Genomic DNA, 21,623 nt, shown 5'->3' with positions numbered 1-21,623 from the left:
GGCCATCTTCAACACTAATTTAAATTGTCGCCAACTTCAGCAGGATTTAACTTGGTGCACTGACTTAAAAATATGAGCTCTTTTAGGGTGGTTGGCGAGTTACGCCTCGTAATTTCACGTAACTCCACCTCAAGATTTTTCTGTCCGTTAGATCTGAAAAACTCACTTAAAAGTATTATTTTTTATAATAAGGGTATAATAGTCCTATCTGTCCCGCGTTGAAGCATCAAGCGTGCCCACGCCAAGCAAGGCCCAAGACAGTCCATCCCTCATTCCGAATCCTCTCACCCTCCTTGCGGGCGATGCTAACCCTAGAGCCGCCGGCGGCCGCCGCCACTTCGCCTGCCAGCGGCTCCGACCATGACTTCCAGCTTCTCCCACCATCAGCGCCCCTTCCCCAGAAGGTCTCCTCCTTGGCCCTCGGATTAATCTCCCGCTCCCGCTCCCGCCGGGTCCCTCATGAATCGTGAAACGGCGCGAGCGGGTCCGCGGTGAAGGCACCGAGGCTGCATCCACTGCCGTGCATGCCGCCCGGTGCAGGATCCTCAGGGACGTGGAGGAGCATGGTGGAGTACAACGGCAAGGGTGGGGTGGAAGGAGACGCCCTGAGCATTTTTTTTTGGACGCCGTGAGCATGGAATGACCTTACTGCTCCATCTCCAACATAACTCCAGCTGCTATTGCCAGTTTGGTCTTCTCTTCTACATTGATCCGTTTAGGTATTACGCTTCTATTTGTAGTAAAGAAATTATATTGTTTGCATCTGCTGTCTCTATATCATATCAGTACTATCTGCAGATCCCAACTAATCAAGAGATATGAGGACAGGGAGGATGAAGGAGCCGCAGTTGTAAGTGCTACGGCGGGCGAGCAGGGATGCAACTGGAGATTGGTCAGAGACTGCAACATATTGTTAGCTTCATGAGGTTGGGAGCAACTGGATCTAGACCTCCCCGCAACTGACTAGAAAAGTATGCACAATTTATCTTTATCTGCCTAGTTAATCCTTTTGTTTCTTCCCCTTCGTCTAGCTCCTTAGTACTAACTTTCCAAAGCTTCCACTCTAACATAAGGAATTTTCAAGAATATTTAACTACTATATTTGATCTAGCAACTATTAATACCATAAAACTAGAAAAGGATCTCATTGTTTCTGGATAGGGCTATTGCACAAATAAGAACATTGTTAGACAAAAAAGACAAGTGCACTAAATTGTTTCCCTCGTAGTCCTAACCACCTTTTTTACCATACAGGCATTGCATAATTTAGCAAGTATATTCTGCAAGATATGTCCGGTCATCCAAATTTCCTGACATATTGATTAACCATTGACTTTTGTATGTTTAATCGAGCGGTCTCTAATGCTTTTTGTTGCTGCTGAAATTCCTTATTTTGCTATTTATCTGTTAGAGCATGCAAGAGTTGGCTTCTAAGCATAGATTCTATAAGATTCGTCACTGTTATTAATAACTAGTTGTTTTTCTCTTTGTGCTCGCTGCAACTAGAATAAATTGGTTACTACCTAACTTACTATAGCTGTGTGGATCACCCAGAGTTCATGCCAATTATAGTTTATTACGATATTAAATATCATGTTATGACAAACTTACCTGCAGCTGCATCTCATTGACCATTATTTCTGGTCTGTAGGATGAGTGAAAAGCAAGAAGTGTACTATATTTCCGACATGTAGCACCTCATTGATCATTATTTCCGACCTGTAGGATGAGTGATCATTATTTTCGACCCGTCAGGATCATTACTTCCAATCAGCATAAGAATGTGACCTGTTTCGATGAAAACTTCAATGGTTGATTGCATGCTACATAGCAGGACACTGCAATAGCTAGATTGTTATTGATTTTCTTAGTGACATAATTTTCCTTGTTAGAACAAAAATGGGTAGTGGGTTGAACAAAAATGTGATTCGTTGTCCTCTGTCCTTTGCAGGTGTTGACGATGTTCTCTGAACTCTGATCTCTCTCCCATGTTTTCAGACAACAATGATCAGTAGTCCTTGGCACAATTTTACTTCTCTATTTGCAGTCTAAAAGCTTGGGGAAAAAATGGGGGCCATGAATACCCGCATTGCTCTCATATCATGTCCATGAATGAAAAAGGGTACATAGTGCCATCATTGTTCATCCTCTACCTTTGTTGCGAGCGTTGTCTGAATCAACTTAAAATTAGCTGACAAAAAGGCTTCATGTCTAGTTTTTCACCAGCCTTCACCTCTGTGCAGTTTTCTTGGCATGGGATCTGGAGGTCTAGAATAGGATGCTTATATATATTACCAACTTTTGTTTATGTTTCTGTGAGCCATGAGTGGATGCACGCGATGGGTGGTCTAGCACAGAACTGATTTGCTACTTCATGATGAGCAGGAAATGATTTGCTGCTTCGTGATGAGAAGATTGAGTGGACAGATGATCCGCAGGATGTTCAAGGTTGAGGTTACTGTGGTTTGTGATTCGGTCATGTCCCGAGATTGAGAACGGCTAGCTGCACAAAGGAATCAGGTGTGGAGTTAATGGGTGACGATCATCAGTAGAAGTTTTACTAAAATATTGTCACACTTACAACCTATAGTTTACTAAAGCTAACACTGTCATATCAGAAAAAAAATACAGTTTAATGTAAAAGCACTGTTGGAGACACGCATGTTCCAGTTTAGTGTAAATGATATGTTTGTGCAGGCAACACTCTTTTAAGTGGAAATTTGAAGGGAAAACCAGCATTCGCAAAGTGGTTCAGTTCGAGAGAAGGTTGGAACTCGAGATATATTGGAAATTATAATATGACGATTTGAAACATAGATAAAAAAGATTCTCACATCATTTCATCCTTTGGAGAACAAAACTTGAAGTGAATGTCACTAAGGATACCTTTCATCCTGACCCGTGCGAATATGGAAGACAAAAATTCAAAGCCTACTAACAAAAACTTAAAGCCTACTAATGAACCATTCAACATCATCCTCGTTCTTAAGTTCTCTCTGCGTGCAGAATGATCATACTCGTTCGGGCTCACTAGTACCAAACTTAGAAGGACCCATAATTATCGCTCTTAGTGGTTCGGGCCCACAAGTATTGATCTTATTAGTCCAAGCCTACAAGCACTGATCTTACTCGTTCAGGGTCACTAGTATCGATCTTTCTCGTTCGGGCTCACTAATATCGATCTTACTCACCAGGGTCCACAAGTACATATCTTAGTCTTCTGGATCCACAAGAACAGATCTTAGTCCTTTGGATCCAAAGTATCTCTCTTAATGGTTCGGGCCCACAAGTATCCATCTTAGCAGTCCGAGCCTACAAGTACCGATGTTACTTGTTCGGGCTCACTAGTAACGATCTTACTCGTTCGGGCTCATTAGTATCGATCATCTTCTCCAAGGTCCACAAGTACCGATTTTAGTGGTTCGGGCCCACAAGTATCGCTCTTAGTCGTTTGGACCCATAAGCATCGATCTTAATCGTCCGGGCCTACAACTACCGATCTTAGTCGTTTGGACCCACAAGTACCTGTCTTAGTTGTTCAGGTGCACAAGCATCACTCTTACTCTTTCACGTCCACAAGTACTGGTCTTACGGATACATGCCCAAAAATACCGCTCTTAGTCGTTTGGGCCCACAAATACCACTCTCAGTCATTCAGAGCCACAAGCACCGAACTTACTCGTTCAAGCTCACAAGTATCGATCTTAGTTGTTCGGGCCCACAAGTACTGATCTTACTTGTTCGGTCTCACAAGTAACGATCTTACTTGTCTGGGCCCACAAGTACAGTTGTGCTAGTGTGTCGAGACTACCTGTTAAGGTAGTTGTGGTTCCGGATGACTAAGAGCGATACTTGTGGGATCCAGAGTCCTAGTAGATCGAACGACCCATAGTGCTAGTTGTGTACCCATAAGTACCACTATGGCTCGTCTGGGCCACCAATACCTCTCTACGCTATCCAGGCCACCAATACCACTACTAGTAGTCACTCTCAATAACCCTTACCAACAAATACCACTAGAAATCACTCTGGGTCGTCAGGCCCCACATGCACCACTACGAATAACCGTGAGTCGTCCTAGGTCAAAAGTACCACTCTCTGAGTCGTCTGAGCTCACAAGTACCGATCGTAGCTGTTCAAGGTTAAAAGTACTGCTCTTAGTCGTCCGGACTGGCAAGTATAGCTCTGAGGCGTTCAGGCTCAGAAGTATGGATCTCACTCGTTCGAGCTCATAGGCTTACAAGTATCAGTCGTTCATGCCTATAAGTGTCGATAATACAACTTTGAGTTGTAGTATCTATTTTAGGTGATTTCCTTTAGTGACATTATAATCTAGATTATTTATGCCCCGCGGGTTGCCACTGCATCACAAGTGTTTTCCAAGTTTTTGAAACAAGAAGCTCAGCCTCTGTCTAAGGTAGGAACTGATGTATAGTTATAAGCAAAATATATGGACTACAGATTGAAGAACAGATGGAAGAAGCAGTTGCTGGTTCCAACTTATGACAAATCATACATACCAAGTTTCCTCGCCAATAGGGTGACCCTCCTCGCGGATTCGATCACCCACCCGAACCAATCCGCCTTCATTCAAGGCCGGTTTATCCTTGATGGGGTGTTGGTGTTCCACGAGGTGCTCCACGAGGTCCATTTGAAGCGTCATAAGGCGGTCTTCCTGAAGTTGGACTTCCACAAAGCCTACGACACGGTCCACTGGCCGTTCCTGAGAGAAGTCCTGATTCGCAAGGGCTTTGACGACCGATGGGTGACGCGCGTCATGCAGCTCGTCTCCTGTGGCCGGACGGCTGTGAACATCAATGGCGACATCGGACCCTTCTTCCCTACCCTCTGTGGGGTCCGGCAAGGGGACCCCTTCTCGCCGTTCTTGTTCAACATGGTTGTGGATGCCCTGGCGGCCATCCTAGACAAGGCCAAGGCTGCGGGCCATATTCGAGGCTTGGTCCCGCACCTGGTTGGAGGGGGAGGGGTCTCCCTTCTCCAATACGCAGATGACACCATTATTATGGTCGAGGGATCCGCCCTTGAGATTTCCAATCTGAAGTTCCTCCTTCTGTGCTTCCAGCAAATGTCGGGCCTTACCATCAACTTCGACAAGAGCGAAGTGATGGTGCTCGGGTACCCCGCCGAGGAGGCCCAGTCCATCGCCGATCGGCTTAACTGCCGGCTGGGCTCTTTCCCCACGACTTATCTGGGGATTCCCATTAGTGACTCGCGCCTCACCGTGGCGGACCTCCGCCCCACGGTGACCCGTATGCAGCATCGCGTTGAGCCCTAGAAAGGACGCTGGCTTTCGAAAGCGGCCCGCGTGATTCTGATCAACTCCTCGCTGGCCAGCCTCCTGTGGTTCCTCATGAGCTTCTACAGCCTTCATGAGACGCTCCACCAGGAGATCACCAAGTACCAGTCCAGATTCTTCTGGGCAGGGGAGGAGGGCAGGCAGAAATATCACATGGTCAGTTGGCCAGATATCTGCAAACCCAAAGACCAGGGCGGTCTTGGGATTCTTTCCTCTCGGCGCATGAACATCGCCCTCTTGACCCGCTGGCTGTGGCGCATTGCCCTTGGAGAGGGTGGCCTCTGGCTAACTATCATCCAGAACAAGTACCTTCGTGGACAGCCGCTGGCGTTCTGCCAATGCTCGGGCGGTTCCCAGTTTTGGCAGGCCGTCGTACAGCTGCTTCCGGTGTTACGCATAGGCACCTCCATCTCTGTCGGCTCCGGCGCCTCGACCTTGTTCTGGCTGGATAGATGGCTTGGGAATTCCCCCCTAGCCGCCCGATTCCCCATCCTCTTCGACATTGTAGTTGACCCTCGGGTCTCTGTCGAGGCGGCCCTTATTGACTTAGGGCGCCTCGCGTTCCGCCGCCCTTTTGGTCCGGCCGAGGTGGCTGCATGGGATGTCCTCCTCCAGGACATCGCCCTGTTGCCTATGGAGGTGGCGGACGGCCCGGATGCCATTTCCTGGCGCCTGGACCCCTCTGGCCGCTTTTCCACCAAGTCCCTATACGCGGCTATTGCCCCCTCGACAGCTCCGGAACCTTTTGGCCTTATTTGGGACATTCGTCTTCCACTCAAGATCCGGATCTTTCTGTGGCAGTGGATCCGCGGCCGCCTCCCGTCCGGCGTGGAGGTCCTCAGGCGCCATGGCCCGGGTGATGGAATGTGCCCCCTATGTGCCACGGTTGAGGATGCTAATCACATCTTCTTCTCGTGCTGCACGGCTCAGTTCCTTTGGTCGTGTTTCCGTGAAACGGTTGGTGGACAGTGGTGTAATACTAACTTCCTTGACTTGCTCGCCGAAATTCAGGCCTCCCCCCCTCGCGACAGGCATATTAGATGGCTGTGCGTCGGGGTGCTGGCCTGGACCCTGTGGACGGTTCGCAATAGGCTTGTGATTCAGAAGGTGCCCCTTCGACGTGCGACTGACTCCATCTTTAAAATGTGTGGTTACTTGCAGCTCTGGCGGCCGCTTAGCCGCCCTCCGGATCGGGACGCCATCGACAGACTACTCTCCGACCTCCGTTCGTTGGCCTTCCGCCTGGCGCCTCCGCTCCCGCCGCCACCCCCGGAGCCCGACTAGTGGTTGGCTTCTTGGCGTGTGTGCCTTTTTGGTTGTGTGTGTTGGGCTTGTTGAGCTGTGCCCTCAGCATTAACCCTTTTGCCTTCGTGTGCCGCGTCTGTGGGTGTGTGTGGATCTTGTGTGTGTTTGTGGTTGTGTGATCCTTGTGGATGTTGGCTTTGGCATTGGCTTTATCTATAAAGCGGGGCGTGAGCCTTTTTCGGTAATACTGATAGGGAAATGCATATGTGCAGTAACTTCTTATAGACAAAGTATAGTAATTGCAAAGTAGATGGGTCTTTTCTTTGCCAAATCATCTCTTTCCATATCAACGTGGTGCTGTGATCCTCCACTGATCCAACATAGATGAGGACGCCATGCACCATCCCGCGCTTTTCTACCGGCGGTGAGGCTGGGCCGTCTGGCTCCGGCAGCTCCATGTGCCAATTTTTTGCACGTTGGAGGGGTCCTTCATCCACACCTCCACGAGAAGATACTATATCTCACAGCTAGGAGAGAGCACTTCCGCCAAATATCTTCCCAGGTAAGGATATGTTGACTGGAGCCTCATCGTATATTTTCCTAGGGAATATAAATTATCACATATACCTTGATCTTCTCCCTCTGGCTCTAATGATGTGCTTTCGTATATGTCCAGGTCTACAAAATAAAAAACACAGAAATTATGAGATTAATTGTGGTAATCAATTACGTGAAGAACAAAAGAAAAACTTACTAGCTAGTTGTTCTGAGGCTCGACCCTGGAGCAAGAAAAACTGCTCATGTGTAGTCACTCAGGATGCGTCCTCCGGAAATAAAAGCATACTCAAAAGACTCTGTGAACACCGAAGTAAATGCATTTAGAAAACAGTAGTAGCGGTACATATATAATGTGATACTGGGTTAAACAGAAGTATATAACAAAGAATGGAGCGGCTTCCAGATAAACACGTAATATATGAGAGATTTAATATTTTCTTATGAAGCGAGAGGCACCAGAAATTTTGAGACATAAATATAAAATCATCCTAGTAGATCAACTTCAGTACTGACTGCTACTGCTACTGCTTCTGCAATTCAAGCTATTCAGATAGTTCAAGCTAGCTTGTTGTGGAATTTAGTTGGGCATGACACTGCAATGCAAAGAGTTCAGGTTAGTTGCAATCCAAGATAGGCAAACAGAGCTTTAGAAATTCATCAGAAAGTATGCAGAGACTAGAGGACATGAAGTAATGTAAGCAGAATGAAGTGAGCAAGTTAAATGTGTCTAGCAAACTGGGCATATTTAGTTTCAGAGGATTCCAATCAGTCAGTTCTACCGCTTAATTTCTATATATGACTTGAAATGTAAATTATGACCTACATGATTTCCTTGTCTTTTAACCACTTATTTCCTTGAAGACTCAACCATTTCCTTTTGATTTAGAATATTTTCTCTTCGGATAGTTCTAGTGATAATTTATTTTACATTTTGAGTATATGAACAGAAGAAAATATTACTTCTTATACTAACCATTTTTATGCTAGATCTGCAATTATGAATTTAGTGACATAAACTCTGTAGCCTACTAGTTACTGTTAATTTTCAACACTTGTAATATTCCTCTTGTATCTCCTGTTATCTAGTACACATATGTGGAGTTTCTAGTGTTCTAGAATTATGTTTGCCACGGAAGCACATCAGTATCATGATTCATGCCATTCTGGTATAAGATGAACTAAACCTTATTCATCAACTCAGCAAATGAAAATACTACATCCTATTTGTACAGATTATGTGTTCTATTATCCTAATGAAACAAGACCTCATTGATGTGTTCGTGTTCCTACTCGAACCTGCAGACCATCCAGAGAATATGCTAATTGGAGAACAAAGGGGAGAACTTGGAGCTTTTATGCTAATTGGAAGAGGGGGTTTACCTTATTGTAGATTGTTACAAATTCTTCTCTGACGCTGCAATCATCTAGTCCTCTTGGATCTTGATCTTGGGGATTCATGTCAGCCTCTTCCAGCGGACCTTGCCGGCGATGGGAATGGTCGGATAGGGGGATGGATTGGTGATGGGAAGAACTGCTGGGGGCCATGGTCGAGGTAAACAACGGCACTGGACTGAGCACGGTGGAGGTAGGCGGGTCGGACATGGGGGAGGTGGACAGCGGCGCCATGGCAGCCACGGAGAAGGTGGACAGAGACGCTAGGCCGGTCATGGCGCACGTGGACGGCGGCGCTAGGCCGGCCATAGCGGAGGTGGACGGCGGCGACGTGGCCATGGCGGAGCCATGCAGTGGCGATCCCTAATCCCCGCGGCAGCGTGGCCGGCTAGGTAGATACGTGGGTTCAATGTGGGCACCGCAGGCTATCGTGTGACGGATTTACCCTTGAAAAAATCAACTGGTCCCACTAAAATTTTGTAACGGTGGGTAATTTCCTGTAATTTTAGTTTTGTAACTCCGTGTAACCCCTATTTCCCCACCGTCAGATCAGGGTGGATGGACGGCTCATAAAATCGCCAATCACCATAACAGTTGTATAAAAATATATATCAAGTCAGCTGCTGGATATTTATTAAAATTTTGAAGGTGTTGCGTTAACTAACTCATTTTGCTGTTTGGCTTCATATATTTATAAAAAAACTGTGAGTTATTATATCAAGCCAAGAAGACCATTCATGCACCCTACATACTTTTGCTTATCTAGCACATTATTCAGCTCCGGTTAATCTAATGAATTCTCATTTGTGTCCAGGCGAACAATGGCCAACATGGACCAAGACAATTAGAGCCAGTCAAAAGAATTATTAGAAAGTTTGTGTGGAAGAAAAGTATGACCAGAACTCAGGAAGAGCAGAAAGAGTAAGAATGCCAGTATAATTTACAATCACTACATAATCTACCGGATGAACAATATACTCACGGGCTGCAGAAGTACAAGCAAAAATAAATTGGAAGCTATGTGTTATAAGAATGGGAGAAAACATCACGGGTGAAGAGGAAATGATACATTCATCTCAAGAGGGGAACTCAAGACGGGGACAAAGCGTACTAGAACTGGTGGAAATGAAAAAGAAGGAAAGGATGCTCTACCAGGCAGTGCCCTCAGCTATACAGAATCAACAAATTCTGGACTCGATATTGCAAAAATCATGTACCCGCCGATATTGCCAAGTGATAAGGGCAAATTCAAACTATCAACCAGCACAAGTGACAGAATCATCAGCTGTAGACAGTGCAATAATGGCTGACCAGATGATGAAACGGAGACGACGGGATGAATTAACGAGAACAGCACGAATGAAGAGGAGAGCACAAATTCAGCTCAAGAAGAGCAGAAAACGTGCTAGAACCAATAACGGTGAAATAGGCAAGGATGATAACTCCAATGCCAGTAAGATATGGAACTTTGGGGGGCCAACATGCATCTGCCAACACTGCCATGCACTTATGTGGCATGAAGAAATACAATCTTATGGATGTAGAGAGCCAATCTCTGGGATATGCTGCAAACGAGGACAGGTTATCTTGCCACCATTGAAAGAACCGCCACCATACCTTACGAGTTTGTTGAGAAGAGATGGAGGAAAAAGATCAGCAAACTACCGGAAAAAACATTAGGTCTTACAACTCCATGTTTGCATTCACATCAATGGGGGTTACTTTAGGTAAGAAAATAAATAAAGGGCATGGACCTTATGTTTTCCGACTGAATGGCCAGAACCGCCACCAGATAGGTACCCTGCTACCTCAAGAAGGAAATAAGCCTCGTTTCCAGCAGTTGTATATCTATGACACGAATAATGAGATCCATAACAGGGTAGAAGCATCAAGATCTGGTGGACGTGATGGCTCACTAGATGAAACAATTGTCAGTGGCCTACTAAGCATGCTCGACGAGAATAACACACTAGCACAATCATTCCGAATGGCAAGAGATAGATTTAAAGAAGACGACTACGACAACTTCACTCTACGTTTACTTGGCAACAGGGATCAAGATGGGAGGCAAGATAACATGCCATCAACATCGGAAGTTGCTGCACTTATAGTCAAAGATCCAACCCAAAAACATTATGTGCGTGACATTGTTCTCGAGTACAAAGATATGAAACCTAAAAGAATTTCAGAAATCCATCCAAAATTCATGGCCATGCAATACCCATTGCTCTTCCCATATGGAGAAGATGGTTATAGACTTGGAATCAAATACAACAAAAAGAAAGGTGCAAGTAACAAGAAATATATCACCATGCTGGAATACTATGCATATCATCTCCAACAGCGCCCAGGTCAGTCAATGTTGCTGCTAACATGTGGAAATCTATCAATGCAGTTCATAGTAGATGTCTATACATGCATCGAACAGTGTAGGCTCAATTGGTTCAGAAAAAATCAAGGAAAATTAAGAAAAGAACTTTATGATGGACTACACGACGCATTCAGAAAAGGAGACACACTGACAGAGCTAGTAGGGAGGAGAATAGTACTCCCAGCAAGTTTCACAGGAAGTCCTCGAAACATAGAGCAGAACTACCAAGATGTGATTGCAATATGCTGGAAATCCTGACTTGTTCGTAACATTCACATGCAACCCTAATTGGCCTGAGATTCAATTGATGCTAGATGAAGCCGGGAACCAGAAACCAGCAGAACGACCTGATATTGCAGTTCGAGTGTTCATGATAAAGCTAAAAGAGCTCATGTTTGATAACAACATTTTGGAAAGACTAAAGCAAGTAAGTATTAGTAAATCATCACTTATCAGTAATACATGCTTGCACTTTTTTTATGACCGGTAATTTACTAATATAATTTTTTTTAAATGCAGTCATCTTCACAATAGAATTCCAGAAGAGAGGACTCCCACATGCCCATATACTAATATTCCTTGACGGAAAAGAGAAAGGGAAGCGTCTCAAGCCCTCACAAACAGATGAAATTATATGCGCTGAAATCCCGGACAAGGATAGGGATCCAGTAACATTTGAAGCTGTCAAGAATTTTATGATGCACGGACCATGTGGAGAGGCAAATCCAAAGTCACCCTGCATGGAAAAACATATGTGCAGTAACTACTTTCCAAAAGAATTCTGTGATGAGACGGTCATTGATGAAGACAACTACCCAAGGTACAGGAGACGAGATAATGGCCGCCAAATAGACAAGGGAGGAGTCAAGTTGAACAATGGATTTGTTGTACCATACAACAAAGATCTCCTGGTAAAATTCCAAGCACACATAAATGTGGAGTTGTGTCATCGATATATGTCAATCAAATATCTCTTTAAGGATATCCGTGAAGGAGATAACCAAGCAACAGCACTGGTCGAAGAAACAGACCAATCAAAAAACTATGATGAGATTAGAATGTACCTTAGATGCAGATACATAATAGCAACTGAAGCATGCTGGCGAATATTCAAGTTTCCTCTACAGTACCAGCAACCATCTGTTCAGAGGCTATTGTTCCATGAGGAGAACAAGCAACAAGTCATTTTTCCTGACTCAACAAACCTAGAAAAAATAATACAGCGCCCAAGATCAAGTACCACTATGTTTACTGAGTGGATGGAGACAAATAAAAAACACAAAGATGCGAGAGAATTAACATATTTGGAGTTTCCTACAAGATGGACATGGAAAAAACAGAAGTGGACAAGGCGGAGAGGAGGAAGGAACATTGGCAGGATATACAATGCTCATCCTGCAAGCGGAGAAAGGTACTATCTCAGAGTTCTTCTCAACACTGCGAAGGGTTGCATGACATTTGAAGACATCAGGACTGTGAACGGAATCGTGCACTCATCATACAAATTGTTAGAATAAATCCGAGGTATACCGTCGATCATCCGAGGATCAAGCAACCATACGAGCACGACACCGAAATTTGTTAACGAGGTTCACCAATATGGCTACATCCCCGGGGCCTGACTATGGGCGCTCATCCCCATGACACCGCTACAATACCGCACCCGGTCACCCTGGACACCGGCACATGCCGCCGGCTTCCCCTGCGTTCCGGTGCTATTATGTTGGCATAGGTTACATCGTGTGTCTAGCCCCACTATATATGAGAGGTCTAGGATACAAATGTCCTACTTGGGCACGACTACATATCCTATGTAAACACAATAGAATTACAAGTCCAACTGTAACCTACCTTGTACATTATATTCGACACAACTCTAACAAACTCCACCTTGGCAAATATACTCCACCACCCTGGATCTGTCAATGCGTCAAACTTCCATGTACATTGAACTTGAGTTTATCCCATGAGCACTGCTGCTACTCCAAAGACTCCATATGACTCCACCTGCAACTTGTAGTCCCTTCTTTTCTTAACCACAGTCAACACTCGAGCAAAATAAAGTTCCTTGTCACTCTAGTTTGTGATCCCAACTTCCAGAGTATCAGTCCAACGCCATCACACACTGATCACTGACCTGCGTGAAAATGAACAACTCACATATTGGATGTCACACATAAGAGTTACCTGAACTCAACATCACCGCTCCTTTCTTGACAGTCTGTCTGAAACTTGAAGGAATTTCAGCATTGCTTGTAATCATCCCGAGTCAAATTCGCAGTTGTCTCACCACATGTATGACCACCAGAGCCTTGGCCCGTCTCCATGCCCCGTGCGTACCGCACGCCTCGCCGCTATTACTGCGTCGAACCTTCGCTGTCTCGGTCGAGTCTCAAGGGTCGCGAAACCACACCACTCAACCTCACTGCAGAGTACCATCGATCATCACCGACCGATGACGAGTTTGACGCTTCCATCAGACCACTGGGCTCCAGTCCGAACTGCGTGCCACTCGCTTTTCCCCCTTGCTGAATAGGCTTTGATTCCCTGGATCATTACATTGCAGCCCCCTCAATCCAGCTCCACCTTCAACATGACTCCATGGTAGATGATCAGTCCACCCCTTGTGCCCCGTCAACTTCAAGATCTCATGTGCACCGTCTTGAATCAACCCCGCGCCATAGTCTTGTCGAAGCCGCACAAGCCATTGGGCCTGCGCCACGTGTTTCCACGCCCCAGAAGTCGGTCACCATCAACATCACGCACCTATGTCGTCATCGCCGATCTCACCACCGTCTTCTGTACCAATCGACTCGCGTCGATCCGTCAGACTGCCTAGTCCGACCCAGCCAATCTCGTTCGACTGTATGACACACTGTCCTCCACTTCACGTAATCTCCAAGCCCTCCAAGCAATCTTGACAGAAAAACTTCCATGCAAACCTGACCCGAAGAATTCTTTACACAATTATTTTTCTCGCCACTATTTGCTAGTGCATCTCCATGTACCCTTATAGCAGCAAAGAGAAACATCTTCCTGCCCAAAGGACACACACACACGCTCGTCTCATGTGAAGTATGAACACTCGTGCCCTTTTTGTCCAAAACAAATCTCTCACGTCTTGGCCTTTGCACGTGTAGCACCATCCGGCCTTGTTCAGCGCTGCCAGCCCAGCCATGGGCCAGCGAGCAGCCATCCACCCAGCCGCATCCGACTGGGCCTTGGGCCGCATGGGCTGCAGCCGCCGCTGCCATGCTGCACGCGTACGCTCGCCCGATCGATGCGCCGATGCGCTGACCGATCGCCGCACGTCCCTGCTGCCGCAATGCGCACATGCAAGCCTTCCGCTGATCCAATCTCGCCGAGTCCGCTTCCGATTGCTCTTTTTCAATCTTGACTCTGGCCACCAGGCAATGCTTCCGATCAACTAGCCAGTTGCTTCCAATTGCTTTAGATGCGACGATCTCTGATTGCTGCCGCACATACGCCGTGTCTCCACAGCCGCCGGTCTTCATCGCTTTCCTCTAAATCAACTTCCGCAACCTTTTCAAACCTTGCTCTGATACCACTTGTTAGAATAAATCCGAGGTATACCGTCGATCATCCGAGGATCAAGCAACCACACGAGTACGACACCGAGATTGTTAACGAGGTTCACCGATATGGCTACATCCCCGGGGCCTGACTATGGGCGCTCCTCCCAATGACACCGCTACAATACCGCACCCAGTCACCCTGGACACCGGCACATGCCGCCGGCTTTCCCTGCGTTCCGGTGCTATTGTTGGCATAGGTTACATCGTGTGTCTAGCCCCACTATATATGAGAGGCCTAGGATACAAATGTCCTTCTTGGACACGACTACATATCCTATGTAAACACAATAGAATTACAAGTCCAACTGTAACCTACCTTGTATACTATATTCGACACAACTCTAACACAAATCAGCATGTCATGCGCTAGGATTTCTTGAGGATGACAAGGAGTGGACTGAGTGCATCAAGGAAGCAAACGAATGGGCACCTGGGGTGCAACTACGCCAATTGTTTGCAACTATTTTGTGCTATTGTGAGGTTACAGACCCAAGGATGTTCTGGAAATCCAACTGGGAGGCACTCTCTAAAGACATACAGCACACACCAAGCTGGGTCACAAACTTTCCGCCCCCCTGCACTCCTTCACACAATAGAAAATGCACTTTAATAGAAATTGAGAAGCAAATGGGACAAGCCGGAAGATAAGTAAAGGATTACCCTGGAATAGAGCTACCAAACATGCCCGAGTTAAATGTAATTGAGAACAGACTTATAAATGAACAAATGAACTACGACAAAGACAAGTTGAAGGCTGAACATGTGCAACTAGTTAAAAAATTAAATTTGGATCAGAAGAAGGCCTTCGATGCCATAATAGAATCAGCAGATCAATCATTGGGGAAAATGATATTTGTGGATGGCTATGGTGGGACAGGTAAGACTTACCTTTGGAAAGCAATCACTACAAGACTAAGATCGGAGGGAAAAATCGTACTTGCAGTTGCATCTTGTGGCATCGCAGCGCTTCTGCTTCAAGGAGGTAGAACAGCACACTCAACATTCAATATTCCAATCAACCTGACAGGTCAATCTACATGCTACATCAAACAAGGTTCCCAGGTGGCTGATCTATTAGTGAAGACGTCACTAATACTATGGGATGAAGCTCCAATGGCGAACAAAAAAATGCTTTGAGGCACTTGACAAGAGCCTAAGAGATGTGCTCAGGTTCACCAATGAGAATAGTTGCAACAAGCCCTTTGGCGGCATGACAGTTGTTCTAGGAGGGGACTTTCGACAAATCCTCCCTGTTGTGCCAAGGGGAAGAAGGGAGCACACTATAAGTGCATCAATCAAATGCTCATACCTCTGGCAACATTTCAAGGTATTCAACCTTACCAAAAATATGCGTCTCAATTCTCTGTCCAATGATCAAGCAGAGCAGCAGAAGACTGCGGAATTTGCGGAATGGATACTACAGATCGGTAATGGAGACACATGTTTATTAGATGAAAAGGAGTATGTAAGTATCCCCAGTGATCTGCTGCTAGAAAAAGGAGATAATCCGAAAACAAAAATCATCCAAAGTACCTATCCTGACCTCCAGGACAATATCTGCACACAGAAGTTCCTGGAAGAAAGGGCGATATTGTGTCCTTTGAACGAGAGCGTCAATGAAATCAATGAGCATATTATGGGTCAAATCCAAGGCGACAGGATGACATACCTGAGCTGTGACAGGATGAGCAGATCAATGTCTTACAGCCATGAAATGGAATTGTTGTATACTACAGAGTTTCTAAACAAGTTAAAGCACCCAGGATGTCCAGATCACCTACTTGAGCTCAAAGTCGGTCTGCCAGTGATGCTTCTTCGCAACATCAATCAAAGTGCAGGGCTATGCAACGGTACAAGAATGACAATCACAAAACTTGGAAAAAGAGTCGTCGAAGCACAGATCATAACTGGAGCACACGTCGGTACTAAGGTATGCATCCCTCGGATCATCACACTGACATTCAAGCCTAAATGGCCATTCGTACTAGAAAGAAAGCAATATCCTCTATCCGTGTGCTTCGCAATGACAATCAACAAGAGCCAGGGGCAATCTTTGAACAAGGTCGGCATCTACTTGCCCAGGCAAGTTTTCACTCATGGGCAACTCTATGTGTTGGTCTCCAGAGTAACAAACAGGAATGGCCTGAAGATCCTGATCGCCGACGACGACGAAGAACACGCAAGCAAAGGGATGGCGAAGAACATAGTGTACAAGGAGATCTTCTGAAATGCCTATCTGTAGCAGTGTCGTACTGTTCTATGTAGTAAACAAAGTTAGGTATCTTCTAAAATGCCTATCTGTAGCAGTGTACAAGGAAATCTTCTAAAATGCCTAGAATTTTAATACTGTTCTATGTAGTAAGTTATGTCAAGATTGGGCGTGATGCACTTCCGGCCATCAGTAAGCTGGTGTTCTACAGCACGGTTGCAGCGCAACTGATGCCAAGACTCTAAACCGAGGATATGTGCTTTGGTTAATCTCTTGTACTAGTGTACCATCTATTTGCTCAAATTTGTGTTTTCATCTCGTCACTGAGACTGGATTACGGGCCAACAATTCGAGATTGTACCCGAACCCGTCGAACAGTACAAAATGGTGCGCTGAAGCAAAAAGGGGGAGGTGGTTCTAGTACCGGACGGAGTTGACGGCGCAGGGGGATAGTGTGAGCGATAGCGCTGATGGCGGTGGTGAGTTCCGGTGGGCTGCGTCGACGCTGATATTGAGACGGCGGCGACGACCCCGGTGGGGGGTGGGGGGAGGAGGGGCAAATTTTGGAGAGGAGAAGGCGCAGTACTTATTATTTTACGTATTTTATTTTTGAACATAAGAAGGTGCAGTACTGTTGCGTGTTGGTAGGCCTGTTCGAATAAGCGGGAGGAGGATTCAGAAGCGCGTTGATTTATTAGAAATCATCTCTTTCTTAACGAAAATGCTAGACTTACAAAAGGTTTTTACATAAACTACGTAACTAATAATCTCTCTTAGGGTTTAGGGTTTAGATATCCTCTCTTTCTTAAAAAAATGCTAGACTTACATTAAGGTTTTTACATAAGCTATGTAATCTTCCAACTAATAATCGAGAAATGATTAAAAGCATCCAGCCGATTCTTTCGCGTCCATCGAGAGCCAATCACATATTAGTCTAGTCCCATGCACTGCAACTCAAAATTTTACAACATCGTCCATGTTTTGGAAACATGGAGAATGTTGCAGTGACAATTTGATAGTGCAGATAATTCTTTTGCAGCATAACCTTTGTTATAAAAAATTCTGCAACATAATCTCTATTGCAAAAAAAAATTGTAACATAACCTCTGTTGCAAAAAAAAATCTATAACACAATTTGTTACAAAAAATTTCTGCAACATCATCTCTGTTGCAATTTTTTTTGCAACACAAGATATGTTGCAAAGTGAAGAACGACTCGGACACTAGGCGCTAGACTTGTGTCAAATCTGACGACTCCCAAGGCGGCGGATCTCCCCCCTAATTTAAAGGGGATGGGCCCTCTCTCACCCTACGTCCAATCATAGTCTCCCACATTGTCTTTTACATTCTTCTATAACTAATAATCTCTCAAAGGAGGCCAAAAGGCCCCCCTACTTCAGTCAAATTTATACTAAATCAATGATTCTTATTTTATCAAACAAAATATGTATATGGCAACTGTCGGGGGTTGGGAGCGACATATGCCAACGGATGGCTTATCATGGTGGGGGCGAGTAGAACGTCGCCGGTGCCTGGAAACGGGATGAGGCATAGACACGAACGCCGGCATACTTTACCCAGGTTCGGGGCTCTCCTAGGAGATAACACCCCTAATCCTGCTCTGCGGGGTCTCCGCATGATCACTAAGGAAAAGTGAGTACAATGGTGCTCCTTGAGCTGTATCTGTGGATAGGAGAAGGCAAGCCTAGCTCTCTCCCTTCTCCAAGGTCTGGTCTAGTTCTAATGAATCGGAGCCCTTTGCATGGGTGTCCTGGGGGGTTTATATAAGCCTACCCCCAGGGGTACAATGGTAAATTGTAGTGGCGTAGGGCCCAGCCGTTCGTCTCTTCGCCTGCGGGCCCTCTTGCCGACTGTTGGGGCCCGCCGATTGGTGGGCCCAGCTGACTGGTCGGGTACGGAGCCGATAGGCCGCACCCGCCACTGGCGGGTCCTGCCGGCTGCTGATTACTGTAGCCGTGCCTCTAATGACGCAGGCTTGGTTATGGGGTCGTGGCTATAGTCCGGCCGCCTGGCAGACGATTACTGTAGCCTCTCCCCGTCTCGTCTGGTTAATGGCGTGTGGGACCCATGGGAGGGGCAGGTCGACTTCCGCGGACCGGCTCCCTACGGGTCCGACTGGTGGCGCCCTTGCCGTCTTCTGGACTCTCACTGACCGGTAGGGCCGGTCCTCCGTGGATCATACCGTCAGACCGTCGTGGGTACAGGACTCCGCCCACTGTTGCTGGTGTCAGGGATGGCATGGCAACAGTGATGTGCCAGTCGGAGATCTCCGCTGGTACAACGCACTGTGCCCTGGCCATCCCTCGGAAAAGGGGAGGGAGTGGGCTTTACTGCCGTCATTCCTTGTCCCACCCCCCTGATGAGGGCATGGGCTTTGCTAGTGTCGGGGGCCGACTTCCTGTGGTCGGCGACTTTGGAAGCCGCAAGTCGGAGTCGGCCGGTCTCGATCTCACCCGTAGGACTCGGATGCTTATGAGCAGTCGGCTGTTCCTCCGGCCGCCCTCCTGAAATCGGCTCTCCGTCTGTGTCCTGAGGGGCGCAGTCAGCCCCGATGTCTTGAAAGGTTACGGGCCTCGGGTTAGCCTACCCGTGGCTCATTACTCCGACAGTAGTCTCCGAAGCTGATGAGGCGTCGCGGACAATCAGCCGAGGAGCCTCAGTAGCTTCATTCTCTGAAAATTTGAGATGGAGACTCTGCTTGACTCTGCTGGGCCGACTGGTAGGAGTCGAAGTCGCCTGACTTTGACTCGTCCAGAAAATACTTTCGAACCCCCTGGTGGGAACTCAGTGGCGTATGAGCTAAGCTTCCTGGCCGCCACCCACTTCGTGCCCAACACGTGGCAAACGGTGGCCGGGCCAGCCTGCCTACCCATCCGCGAGATGGGACATGCCCGCAGGCAGGGCCCGCCACTACCATGCCTCAGCACGCGAGCGGATCCGCTGCGGCTGTGGGGGACGGTTGAGGTTCCCACAGAGTTACCACGCGCAGTAACTTTGCACGATAAACATGGGGGGTGTGGGGTAGTGGGCGCAGTAAATCCCACAACCGCCCCCTCGGCTTCGCAGCCCACTGGGCTATAAGTAGGGGGAGGAGGGGAAACAACGGAGCACGCGCGTCCTGCCTCCCCACTACTTGCTCTCCCTTTTCTCTCTCTCTCTCTCTACACCTCGAGCTTCGTCGAACGTTGCAGCGGTTCGCTCACGATGAGCTCTTCCTCCACCGTCAGGCCCCCGACGACGCACTCCGGCACCTGGGTTGGTTCGGAGGTCCACGAGGATCACATCGACTTCCTCCGCAAGACGCGTCGATTGCCCGGCGAGGACCTCGTGAGGGTCCGCCTCGCGCGGAGGGGAGAAATTTCGCCGGCGCCGCAGGAGGGCGAGCGGGTCGTCTTCCGCTCGCACTGCCTGCGCGGCCTGGGCCTGCCGGCGAGCAACTTCTTCCGCTCTTTCCTCGAGTTCTACGGACGCTAGCCGCACCACCTCACCCCCAACATGGTGGTGCTGCTGTCCGCCTTCGTCACCCCGTGTGAGGGCTTCATCGGCGTTCTCCCCACCATGGAGCTCTGGGGGGAGTTCTTCTTCTCTAAGCTCGGCACCCAAGCTGCGAGCGTGCCGGCTCGGTGCGGCGCGTTCATTGCCGTGCGGAGGTTGGGGGCCGACAACCCGTTTCCCTCCATCAGGCTGATCAAGTCGGTGAAGATGTGGCAGCGGTCGTACTTCTACATGAAGAACGTCTCCACAGAGGGCGATTGGATCAACCTGCCGGCCTACGTAGCCAGCCCGCCGGCTGGGAGGCAGCCCAACTGGTCGCACCGGGCCCGAACATTGACGCTTGCGGGAGCCGGCACCGTTGCACGGCTTCGAGTACTGGCGCAGTCGGAGGGCCTGACCGGGCCGGACTTGCTGGCCGCCTTCGTGGCGCGCCGAGTGCTGCCACTCCAAAGTCGCCCCCACATGATCTGCCAGATGAACGGGCATCGAGACCTGAGCCGAATGTGCACCAAGGAGATGCCTCACGAGGAGGTAGCCTACATAGTGAACTATCTTGCGAGCTGCGACCTCAACGAAGAGTGGCAGTTCGGCAAGGAGCCGTATTCGCGTGCTGCCCCTCCGCCTCTGGTGAGTCGTTTTCCTTCTCTCTTTTTCTTCGATTCTCCTGACATCTTTACTGCTGAGTCCGTCTTGCTCGTTCTGACCAGTCGGCTTTGGTCCGAATCCCCTCCTCCAGCCAGTAGCTGACACCATGGGGCTGGACCGCGAGTTCCTCCCCGACCGAGCGGAGAGCGATGTGGACGACCCCGACTTGGGGGCGGCGGCCCTGGAGGACGACGCCGAGGGGGGAGGCGGCGCGTCAGGCGGCCCGAGACTTGGGGCCAGTCTTGAGGACTGGCCTGATGATGGCGAGGAAGTTGTCCCACGCCACCAGCCAGGAGCCGGCCAGCCGGGCGCGGGCTCGTCAGCCCCGCCGGACGCTCAAGGAGGCGGCAAGAAGCGCAGGGCCGGGACGAGCCTGTTCGGCAGCCGGCCGAAGAAGCCCAAGGGCTCAGCCGCGGTGACCAAGCGGGACGAAGCGGCCGCAAAGGCCAACCGCTTCCGCAAGGTGATGAAGACGTCGTAGCTTATTTCAGCGTAAGTACCAGCTCCCTTCATACCTTCATATCTCTTTATCGAGTCTGTCTGAAATTTCTTTACTTTATTTTCCCAGCTTTAGGGCCCCTCTCTCTCTTGAGAAGTCGGTCGCCGGCTCCGTCGCAAAGTCGGCGGAGACCTCCTCCTCCACCCGGCGGATTGATCCCGCCGCCGACCTCCGGGAGGCGACGGAGCGGAACACGTGTGAGGAGAGGGAAGCCGCCCGCCTAAAGAAGGCGAAGGCTGACAAGGCAGAGGCCGCCGCTCTGAAGAAGCTGGCGG

At 48.2% G+C, this 21,623-nt stretch overlaps 2 long non-coding RNA genes across 4 annotated transcripts; one reads left to right on the top strand and one right to left on the bottom strand.

Annotated features, from left to right (window-relative positions):
- Positions 1-247: 247 nt before the first annotated feature.
- Positions 248-2,719, top strand: LOC119268094. 2 transcript variants are annotated; one of them, XR_005132904.1, is made up of 4 exons: positions 248-719; positions 799-971; positions 1,952-2,122; positions 2,386-2,719. It is a non-coding gene; the product is annotated as an uncharacterized LOC119268094 (long non-coding RNA). The 2 variants fall into 2 exon arrangements; XR_005132893.1 differs by having other exon boundaries at positions 1,952-2,719.
- On the bottom strand, positions 2,013-17,256 carry LOC119268099. 2 transcript variants are annotated; one of them, XR_005132908.1, is made up of 4 exons: positions 17,113-17,256; positions 7,317-7,416; positions 7,190-7,240; positions 2,013-2,503 (listed from the first exon to the last, which is right to left on the bottom strand). It is a non-coding gene; the product is annotated as an uncharacterized LOC119268099 (long non-coding RNA). The 2 variants fall into 2 exon arrangements; XR_005132907.1 differs by lacking the exon at positions 2,013-2,503 and having other exon boundaries at positions 6,926-7,240.
- Between the last annotated feature and the right edge of the window lie 4,367 nt (positions 17,257-21,623).

Source organism: Triticum dicoccoides, chromosome 1A, assembly GCF_002162155.2.
Source record: "Triticum dicoccoides isolate Atlit2015 ecotype Zavitan chromosome 1A, WEW_v2.0, whole genome shotgun sequence".
Taxonomy (NCBI): Eukaryota; Viridiplantae; Streptophyta; class Magnoliopsida; order Poales; family Poaceae; genus Triticum; species Triticum dicoccoides.
This window is presented reverse-complemented; position numbering and strand designations above follow the sequence as displayed.